Raw genomic sequence first — 11,854 nt, forward strand, 5'->3', positions numbered from 1 at the left:
GTTAGATTCTTCTTTCGGCTTGCTCTTAAACAACATTTGCTCATGAATGTGGAAAGGGTAAGGTGAGGAGTAGGTGACCTCAAAGCTTGTGGAATTTATGGGCATGATTTTGAGAATGTGTTACATGTCCTAAGAGATTGCCATGCAGCTAGGGACATTTGGAATCAGCTTATTCCAGTAGGAAGGCTCTTTAGATTTTACTCTGGATTCTTCATGAGTGGATGATGAAAAATCTACACAACTAGCAGACTTTTAGGTAGGGTGGGGTTTTGGTCGTGCCTTTTCAGGATTATTTCTTGGTGCATCTGGAAAAACCATAATCTTTTTACTTTTCAGGGCATCTCTTGGAATACTAATGCAATCATCAAGGTGTCTTATAGTTGGGCATAGTAGTATGCTTTTGTATCCAAGTTGTTATCATTCAAGACACAAAAACTTATCACTAGTTCACCCTTGTCAAGTAAGTGGGCGCATTTAAATATAGATAGTTCTATTAGGATTGAGGCAACTTGGGAGGCTAGTGTGTGATTGTAATGTAGGGTGGATTTTTGGTTTTAACAGATATCTAGAAAGTTGTATTGTGTTAGACGCCGAACTCTGGGACATCTTAAATGGATTGAAACTTATATTGGATCGGGGTTTTGATTCAAATAGATAGCCTTGAAGCTATTAATGTCATTCAGGATGATTCTTTTAGGAGTTCCAACTCCGCTTTAGTCAAGAGAAAAAATCAGCTCTTAGCAACGGCAAGACATTGGAGAATAAAACATATTCCTTGAGAAGAACAGGATTATGGTTGATTGAGAATTCCCCGTGTGAGTGGTTCGTTTAATTTCTTACGTTTAACTTGCTCTTTCTTTTTCACCAAAAGAAACAAAGAATTACCATTATGAATAGCATTTTGGACGTAAACAAATAAAATCTAAACAATATCACCAAAAATATTGTATTATTAACATTGGTAAGTTTGAAATGTCTCAAAAATAATGGATTATTAAGGTATTAATTTTTCAAAGAGGCAATTTCAAGCCATATTCAAATGGAAATGTCATCAAAGAGAGATGAAAGATCATCTTAATCGATGATGATATAAAATTATGATATTCTTTAATCCCATGTTTATTTAGTTTATTATAAATATTATACTAAAATTATTTTAAACTCACCCTTGTTAACTTTTTCCCATCATTCTATTGCTTAATATAAAACTTTCACTTTATAATTGTACATTTTTATTAATTTTAATTTTACTTTATGTTATTTTTCTAATTATTATATTTATAATTTTATAAAAAAATCCAATTTACGACTATAAATTCTTATTATTTGTTATTATAATTGTTTAGATAATTTGTAACTTCAAAATAACTAATTATATAATTAATTATATAAGAAGTCACTACAATATACTTTTTTAAACATTGTATAAATATACTTTTTCTAATATTGTACAATTACTTGATTATGATTTGAAAGTCTTTATTTTGAAAATATTATTTTTAATAATAATTATGAATTAAAATATTTTATTTAAAATACATGTGTAACTTTAGTATTATAAAATAAGGAACATTGCAATTTTGAAAAAAATTTGACTTCTAGCTAACTTCTAAGAGTTACTTGTGTCCTAAATAAATGGTTGACTGTAACGCCCCAAATTATAGGGGGTTAGATGAAATAAATAATTAAGAAATAATTTGGTCTTGGTGGTTAGGTGTTTAATATACTTTCTAGAGATCTTAGGTTTAAACCCCATCTCTCTCTTTTCTTTTTCTTTTTAATTTCAACAACCTAGGATAAAAAGCCACACTATAATCAATATTAAATGGAGTAGATAAACAAGTGTGGGTAGTAACTCAATGGTTAAGCATAATTTCCTTCTTCTTTCAATACCAAGTTTAAGTCATGTCAACATCACCCTGTTTCTCTTTTATTTCTGACAAAAGGGTAAATTACCCTGTTGCCCCTTAAAAGTTTAAAAACTTAGCTATTTAGTCCCCTTTTCCTAATTACATTAGGATTTTGTTTTATTTTCCATTCTAAATTAGAATTCTTCCCTCTTTTCTCTATATCTTCATCTTTTCTTTTCTTTTCTCCCCTTTTCTTTTCATTATATTTTAATCCATTGCTGAATAATTATTACCTTTCCCAAATAAAAGTAAATCTCTATTAACTCGTTTTTCTATTGGATTCGAAATTGTTATTAGAAATATTCCAAATCCTAGCCAAGAATCGGTAATGATAAGCTATAAAAGTAACATATTTTAAACCCATTATTAATGCATTTATGGATGATTAGTTATGCAAATTAGTGAATTTGATGCTCTTAATCCTTTAAATTCATATTTTTATACTTAGGAGAGCATTTGGGAGCAAAATAAGCAAAAAAGAGCAAAAATCAGACAAATAAAGCTATTTTCAGGATCCACACGGCCTGGAAATGTCCAATAGGCTGGCCACACACCTGTGTGAGCCATACGCGCTGGCCACACTCCCATGTGCCAGCCCGTATCGATTTCGTACCCTGCTTCCCAAATACAAAGACAAATTCAATTTTTAGGCTTTTTGAGCATTCTAAAGTTTCTAAATACCAATTAGAAGAAGACTAGGGGGTAATTAGAGGAGATCGAAGAAAACACTCGAAGAACACCATCGGAGCCAACTCAGAAGCAGATCTCCATCAAGATTGAAGATCTCCTTTTAATTTCTTTCGAAGTTTTATTAAGTTTCTTTATGTATTGTGGTTTTTCTGACTTTGAGATGTTTTCTTTCAGGATTATGAACTAATCCCCTAGATACCTAAGGGAGATGAAACCTATGATGAATCCTATTATTTAATTTCTGTTTTACGCGATAAATACTTGATTTTTATTCTCGATTATGTATGCTTATTTCTTGTTTTAATATTTTTGGGATATTAATTCATGTTTAATGTGCTTATTTCAGTGGAGCAAAAGTCCCTGTTTAAGAGTAGATCTAGCATAATTGAGTGGAGTTGCATGCAATCCTAGAAATAGGACGACATAAATTTGCTGGATTAGAGCCAAATCTAATAGGGGAATCCATAGATCAAGTTATTGCGATAATAGGGTTTTTAATTAGTAAGAAATTTCAATTAATCAACCTAGAGTCAGTTGTTCTTACTCTTGAAAGAGATATTAACATAATTTAGGGATTTCTACGGATCAAGTAACAAGTAAATAAATCATTTAATTCAGATTCATAATAATAGGTGAAGTCTAGGTGGATTCTTTCCTATGTATTGCCTATCTCATTGGTTATCTTCAATTATTTTCCTATTTCATTGTCTATTGCAATCTTAGTTAAATTAGTTTAGTAATTTTAGATTAAAACATAATCACTCCAATTTGTCCGCTAAATAATAAGAAGACGATAATTACTAGTACTCTTAGTCCTCGTGGATACGATATTCTCATAGCTACACTATTGTTCGTTAAGTGCGCTTGCCTCAGTTGTATTTATGTTAGTTTAGTGACCATCAAGTTTTTTGCACCGTTGCCAGGGACTAAAATATTAGGAACACTTTATTTTTATTAATTTAGCCATTTTTATTTTTATTTAATTTAATTTTTAGTTTTAGTTTTTTCATTTTAATTTTTTTCTTTTATTTTCTTCTGGCAAGTTCCTTTAGTTTATGACTCGAAGAAACCCGTCGGGACCATTGTTATTTGATAGTGAAATTGAAAGTACAGCTCGTAGAAATCGTAGAGACGCAAGGAAAAGTCGACAGAATATAGTAGACGAATAAGATGACATTATTATTACTGAGGAGATGGGTGATAACCAGAATAATCAGTTACCTCCTATAGTTGTTGCAAATCTTGCAAATCCAGATCCTGTTCCTCGTACTATGTACGATTATGCCAAGCCCACTCTAACTAGGGCTGAACCGAGTATTGTCAGGCCCACCATTACTGCGAATAATTTCTAACTGAAGCTAAACACTATTCAGATGATACAACAATTTGTTCAGTTTGATGGTTTGCAAGACGAAGATCCAAATACTCATTTGGCTAATTTTCTGGAAGTTTGTGATGCTTTAAAGATAAATGATGTTTCTGACGATGCCATTCGCCTACAGTTATTCCCTTTCTCGTTAGGAACAAAGCTAAACAGTGGTTGAATTCTTTAACACGAGGTTCTATCACTACATGGGATTAAATGACCAATAAATTTCTATTGAAGTACTTCCTACCGGCTAAGACAGCTAAGTTGAGGAATGATATCTCTTTCTTCATTCAGATTGATTTAAAGACCCTATATGATGCATGGGAGAGGTATAATGACTTATTGAGACGGTGCCCTCATCATGGGTTACCTTTATGGTTACAAGTTCAAGCCTTCTACAACGGTTTGAATCCCTCAACTAGACAGTTGATCGATGTAGCAGCCGATGGTACAGTTAACAATAAAACACCCGAAGTGGCTTATGAGTATATAGAAGAGATGACATTGAATAATAATCAGTGGCAAGTTATGAGGACGAAGCCGATGAAAGCAGCCGGTGTTTATAACTTAGATGCAGTCACCATGTTATCAAATCAAGTAGAACAATTAAATAAGAAAATTGATGGTTTATATGTTCTACACAGGTACATCCGGTGATGCAATACGATTCGAATGGAGGAGGAATAAACAAACTAGAATATTTACCCTACGGTCTTAGCATAGAGAATAAAAAATCAATTGTATGGGTAATAATTCTAGGCCTCAAAATAACCCTTATAGTAACCACTATAATGCAGGTTGGAGAAACCATCCCAATTTCTATTGGGGTGGTCAAGGAAATCAAAGAGCACAAGCCCCTCCAGGCTTCTAACAATAACCTTACCAGCAAAAGAAGAAGCCAAACCTTGATAAAATGTTGACGAAGTTTATCTCGGTGTTAGAAACCCACTTTCAAAGCACTGAAGCAACACTTAAAAATCGACAAACATTAATTCAAGGGCTCGAGAACCAAATCGGCCAACTTGCTAAGTTAGTTTCAAAATGACCACAAGGTAGTTTGCCTAGCAATACCAAAACTAACCCAATGGAGCAACTTCATGCAATTTTTATTCGAGATGAAGAAGGGTTAGTTGGATCTAAACAGAAACCGAGACAAGAAATTGTGGTAAGTAACGGTAAGGTTGAGGTAAGCCAGAATGAGCAAAAGTCAGTTGCTATAGAATGTAAACCTCGAGTGCCATATCCTAATGTGACGAAGAAAGACTATACAAACGAAAAATTTGGTAAATTTCTTAAAATCCTAAAAAAAATTACATATTAACTTACCGTTTGTTGACGACCTTTCGCAGATACCAAATTATGTCAAATTTTTAAAGGAACTTTTGGCAAACAAATGGAAGTTAGATGATTCATCATTTATGGAGCTAAATGCAGTTTGCTTGGCCATATTGCAAAATAAACTACCCAACAAATTGAAAGATCCAAGGAATTTTACTATTCCTTGCTTAATTTGTAGTTTGAATATTAATAATGCTTTAATTGATTTAGGGGCTAGTATTAATGTCATGTCCTATAAAATGTTTAAGCAATTAGGTTTTGGGGAACCCAAACAGACAAGGATGAGTATTCAATTAGCATATAGAACCATTAGATTTCCTAGGGGTATTATTGAAGATGTCCTTGTAAAAATTGATAAATTCATATTCCTTGTTGATTTTGTTGTTTTAGACATGGATGAGGATAGTGGCGTACCTTTGATTCTAGGTTGACCCTTTTTAGCAACTGTTAGAACTATAATTAATGTTGGTACGGGTGAATTAGCACTTCATGTAGGTGACGAAACGATTACTCTCCAAGCTCATGTCCATGGTCGTGTGAAGTCTGGGTTGAAATTTTTATCGCACACAGGCTAAAAAGGAACCACACGGGCGTATGACACGATTGTGTGGCCCAACACGGACCCTTACACGACCGTGTCACCTATTTAACAATTATTTAACAATTCGATCTCAATTATAACCAACTTTTCCGCCCTTTCTCCACAGCCTTAAGTTAAGCCCTATTACAAACTTTTAAAGACCTTTTGATTTGTTTATCATATTATTTTAGAGTGGTGGAGATTTGATTTTAAAGACCTCTTAAAGACCCTTTTCCCTTTTATTTTCGGTAAAAGGGTAAATTACCCTATAGCCCATTAAAAGTTTAAAAACTGAGCTATTTAGTCCCCTTTTTCTAATTACATTAGGATTTTGTTTTATTAGAATTCCTCCCTCTTTTCTCTATATCTTCATCTTTTCTTTCCTCCCATTTTCTTTTCACCATATTTTAATCCATTGCTGAATAATTATTACCTTTCCTAAATCAAAGTCAACCTTCATTAACTCATTTTTCTATCAGATTCGAAATTGTTATTAGAAATTTCCAAATCCTAGCCAAGAATCGGTAATGATAAACTATAAAAGTAACATATTTTAATCCCATTCTTAATGCGTTTTGGATGATTAATTATGCAAATTAGTGAATTTGATGCTCCTAATCCTTTAAATCATGTTTCCATACTTAGGAGAGCATTTGGGAGCGAAATTAGTGAAAAACGAGTCAAAATCAGACAAATAAAGTTGTCTTCAGGATCCACACGGCCTGGGCATTTCCACACGGGCCGGCCACACGCCCGTGTGCGCACACAGGCTGGCCACATGCCTATGTGCCAGCCCGTGTTGATTTCGTACCTTGCTTCCCAAATACACAGAAAAATTTAATTTTTAGGCTTTCTGAGCATTCTAAAGTCTATAAATACCAATTAGAAGAAAACCTAGGGGGTAATAAGAGAAGATCGAAGAAAACACTTGAAGACCACCATCAGAGCCAACTTGGAAGTGGATCTCTCTGAAGATTGAAGATCTCCTTTTAATTTCTTTAGAAGTTTTATTGAGTTTCTCTATGTCTTGTGGTTTTTCTAAATTTTAGATGTTTTCATTCAGGATTATGAACTAATCCCCTAAATACCTAGGGGAGATGAAACCTATGATGAATCATATTATTTAATTTCTATTTTACGCGATAAATACTTGATTTTTGTTCTCAATTATGTATGCTTATTTCTTGTTTTAATATTTTTGGGATATTAATTCATGTTTAATATGCTTATTTCAGTGGAGCAAAAGTCCATGTTTCAAAGTAGATCTAGCATAATTGAGTGGAGTTGCATGCAATCCTAGAAATAGGACAACATAAATCTACCAGATTAGAGTCAAATCTAATAGGGGAATCCATAGATCGAGTTAGTGCGACAATAGGGGTTTTAATTAGAAAGAAATTGCAATTAATCAACCTAGAGTCAGTTGTTCTTACTCTCGAAAGAGATATTAACATAATTTAGGGATTTCTACGGATCAAGTAACAAGTGAAATAAATCGTTTAATTCAGATTCATAATAATAGGTGAAGTCTAGGTGTATTCTTTCCTGGGTATTGCCTATCTCATTGGTTATCTTTGATTATTTTCCTATTTCATTCTCTGTTGCGTTCTTAGTTAAATTAGTTTAGTAATTTTAGATTAAGACACAATCACTCCAATTTGTCGGCTAAATAATAAAAAGATGGTAATTACTAGTACTCTTAGTCCTCGTGGATACGATATTCTCTACTCACCATAGCTATATTATTGTTCGATAGGTGCGCTTGCCTTAGTCATATTTATAGTTAGTTTAGTGACCATCAAGTAAGTACGCCTCAATCCTAATGTTTAGATCTTGAATCTTTAAAGAATTTCTATCTAACGATAATCTTGTGGTCGATTAAACTATCTTTCTTGATTTTTTATTAAAGCTTTCGACCATCTTGTTTTATCTTGAAATCAACCATTAATTCTAGTGTAATTGTCAGTTGAAGGACCCGTTTTAGGTACCCCAGATCAGATTTAAACGAGAGGGATGTCACTCAGTCTCTCGGTGAAAGGTGTGTGCTCTTTTACAAGCGAATCGGGGCAAAACTATGCCTAGGGTAAGGCCGCATGTTGGACCACACGGCTATGTCCCACTGAAAATACTAAGATAGTTCGCTTCTCACACGAGCACGACCCTTCCACATGGTCTGCCACATGGGCATGTGGACCACACAACCTTGTGCCTTGGAAACCCTAATGTAGTTCATAAACCACACGACCGTGTATCCCTTTCATACTGCCTATAGCTTCTCACAGGGCTTGGTCAGATGACCATGTGTCCTTTGTTTCAAAAATATTATAATTTTTCCCAAAATTTTTTAACTTGGTCAGATTAGTCCCTGATTGGCTCTCGAACTATTTTTAGTATTTAATTTATTCAATTAAGCCCTTGATAATATGAATAATGCTAGAATCCATTATCTAAATGACTGAAATAATATTATATTTATGTATGTTTGCATGAACTGTGAATAAATATGTTTAATGTATCTGTACTTGTGATTATTTGTATAACATGCTTTATGATAATGCTAAGTTAGATCCTTGAAAAATATATGTTTTGGGCTACTGTATCGATTAGTTGAGAGCATAATTATTGTTGCCATATTTGATCTGATATAAGTATTTTATCCATTTCTGTTGCAATCTATTATAAGTACGCATTGTACTTTTCCTATTAAACTTATCTGTTACAAGCATATATTTGCTACCGTATTGTTCTGTTAAAAGCATAATTAAATACTATTGTATTTAACTATTTTAAGCATGCCTTATTGCATTGCATGGGGTGGGACGATTTGAACGGATGAAGTATTTGGCAGATTATCTGCTCGACCAGTGGTTTATCCACAATGTATTTTAGGCGGCAGTCACCTGCTTAACCAGTAGTTTATCCACAATGTATCTTAGTTAACAGTTATCTGCTCGACCAATGGTTTATCCATAATGTATTTTAGTCAACAGTCACTTGCTCGACTAATGTTATATCCACAACATATTTTAGCAGCTTTTATCTGCACAGACGGATGGTTCATCCAGTAATATATTTATCATAAGCAGTTCATCTACAATGATCAGTGATTTATCCACAACATGGTGTAAAGGTAGAAGAGTTTTGAGGAACTCCTACTGTGGTGTGTAGGGATGGGGTAGGACATTTTTTACTTTTAATCCGAACTTGCATTGCATTCATAAGCAATTACATGGCTATGAACATTGAAATATTATGTTGATTAGTTGCTCTAAATTACAAATATTTTGTATTGCTCATTAATTGTGATTTGTTCTATGAGTTGATATTCTGCTTGACTTGTCTGCTATTTGTATGGGTCAACTTATGATGAAACTCACACTGACTTTCATAACTCACTCCCCCTTTTGTTTTTATCTTTACAGATAACCCACAAGGTTAGGATGCAGACGTGACATACGGAGGGCCCAAAATATTTTTTTATAAAATATTATTAGGCTTATTTCTTTATAATTTTTGTTATTTTGGAACTATACCATTTTATTTATGTTTTAGAATGGGACTCATTTGGTGATACATGCACGAATGGGGTGAAATTTATTAAATTCCATTCATCGAAGTTGCCAATTTTCAAGTTTGAGAAATCATTAGACTTGAGGACTTTCTGCATGGGTTCTAGACATTTCTTAGTTAAGATTTCTTCATAGAATTTGAAGATCTATATCTCAGCTTCGAAACTCACTTTGAATCATTTGATTTTAAGCTCAGGAGCTCAAGTTATGATCATTTTAGTGAAGACTGCGCAAGTAGAATTTCTTGACGGGATTATGACAGGAATTACTAGTTTCGGGCTTTTATTTCGAATTTAAATCATATCGAGTTTGGGTTTTTGGCTTAATTTTTATCATATATGATACCAGTATTGTATTTATCAACTTTTATTATTTTATTATTTCAATTTTTTATAATTATTAAGTATTTTAAGTTATTTAGTAGTTTTATGTCAACAAAAAAGTTTTTCAAACTACTTATTTAGGTTAACTAGAATTTTAGTATACTTAAGAGTTTTATTTAGATTTATTTAGCTAGCCTATATAAAGGCCATTACAGTGTACACGATTCATTCACTTGATTATTATTCAACTTCTCTTTGACTTTTTCTTTTTCAACAATTTTTCTTGAGTTTTCTTTTAGAAGAGTTTTAACAATCTTTTCAGATTGTGGGGATCATCTTCAAACTTTTTCTTGCCAAGTTTTCTTTCTTGGAGGGGAAATTAGAGCTTCTTGAAGGCGGTTATCTATTCTTCTTATTTCCACGGCTTCTTAAGACTTCTACACACCACATTCCATCTTTTCCGTCTATCTTTTTTATTTTCTTCTTTATTATTTTATTGTTCTATTTTACTTATCTTAGTTTATTTATTTCAATTTTTTTGTTCAATTTTTTTATCTGACTTGGATTCGTTTGTCTTTCAGATTATTTCAAAATCTAATTTTTTTTCTGAACGTCTAGAGCCCTAAGTTAAATCTACAGCTTGGACAAACTATTATCCTTCCTCCGCAATCGTCCTTATCATTTAGTATAAGAGTCAAACGTTTTAAGTGTTCTTTGTATTCATATAAATTGATTGCCAGCAAACAACCTCAAAACAATTTTCTTTTACCAAGTAAATTTTTCGAAAAATATATTTTCTAGTGGATAAATATTTTCTAAATGATCTAAATTTTTACATATTATTTCTTGACACTATTTTAGAAAAATTAAAAAAAATATTTCCCACAAATAAAGTGATTGAAAAAGTACAAAAAAATACGAAAAATAAAAAAAATTTAAAAAATATTTAGTGGGTTGAATTTCATGTCGAAAATTTCCAGATCAAATATGCATTATTTAAGGAGGCTCAAGTTTAAATTTCGTGATTTTTGGAAATCGGGAATACATTGAATGAAGCTTGTCAAGTTGACTCGCTATTTTTTTTAGGTTTCAGGGATTTTCATTGACTCTTCGCCTTAGGTTTTCATTTGCTTTTCTTTTTATTGTTCCTTTACGCATTCTAACATTTTACTTTTTCTTGTGTTAGTAGGTTAAAGTGCGTTGCACATTCCTTTCTTCTGTGCAACACAATTCTTTGGTGTCTTGTCGATTTTGGACTCATAGTACTATTAGGTTTGCTTTGATAGTTTGATTCTAATACATTCTAATTAATTGATATAAACACTTTTAAAATGCTCATAAGATTAATTTTTACCTCATTGAGAATTTTATTTTTATTTTCGAGTGCAAAACAGTAATGTTTGCTTAATTTTTTTTCTTTGAGTGTTTTGATTTCAACCTCTAATAATGGTACGTACACGTAGTAAGGTCGAGGAGCAAGATCCATCCATGGATACCACGGAATAAGTTATAGCACTGTTCAATGAAATTCAGAAAGATTTCAAAGAAGCACAAGAGCGTTTGGGAAATAAGTTCGACACATTGCAAACTCAAGTCCTTCATCACGAAGTAATTCAACAAAATTTCAGCCAAAATTTGGCTCGATTGGAAACTAAAAATGATAAACCTTGGGTAAAGCATAGATATCATATTTGTAAAAAAACCTATACAGACATGTTGTTTCTAATGTTTTTCAACCTTCTATTGTTCATGGACTTTTCAAGAAATATATTGGTACAAAAACCATAACATCTTTTGCGAGCTTAAACAATTTATGGTAGAACAATAAGAATGAGCTAGCTAGTGTAATGCGAAGGATCACAAAGTCTTTCAATGTCTAACATATTCATTTAAGAAAACATCCTTGCAAGCAGAGAAACGTAAGTATGACACAGAGCCTATTGGGGAGTCTTCATCTACTACTATCATTGAAAATGATGATATAAATGAGCAAGAAACTTCAAGTGACATCATTTGTAAAGATAGTAGGTGTGATTTTGTGCCTATTGTTGAGTCTATATCTAACATTGCACCTT

General features: G+C 32.6%; 1 non-coding gene across 1 annotated transcript; it reads right to left on the reverse strand.

Annotated features, from left to right (window-relative positions):
• Positions 1–4,230: 4,230 nt before the first annotated feature.
• Positions 4,231–4,337, reverse strand: LOC121214919 (small nucleolar RNA R71). Its single transcript, XR_005910658.1, has one exon. It is a non-coding gene; the product is annotated as a small nucleolar RNA R71 (small nucleolar RNA).
• Positions 4,338–11,854: the final 7,517 nt, after the last annotated feature.

This window comes from Gossypium hirsutum, chromosome D02, assembly GCF_007990345.1.
Source record: "Gossypium hirsutum isolate 1008001.06 chromosome D02, Gossypium_hirsutum_v2.1, whole genome shotgun sequence".
Lineage (NCBI taxonomy): Eukaryota > Viridiplantae > Streptophyta > Magnoliopsida > Malvales > Malvaceae > Gossypium > Gossypium hirsutum.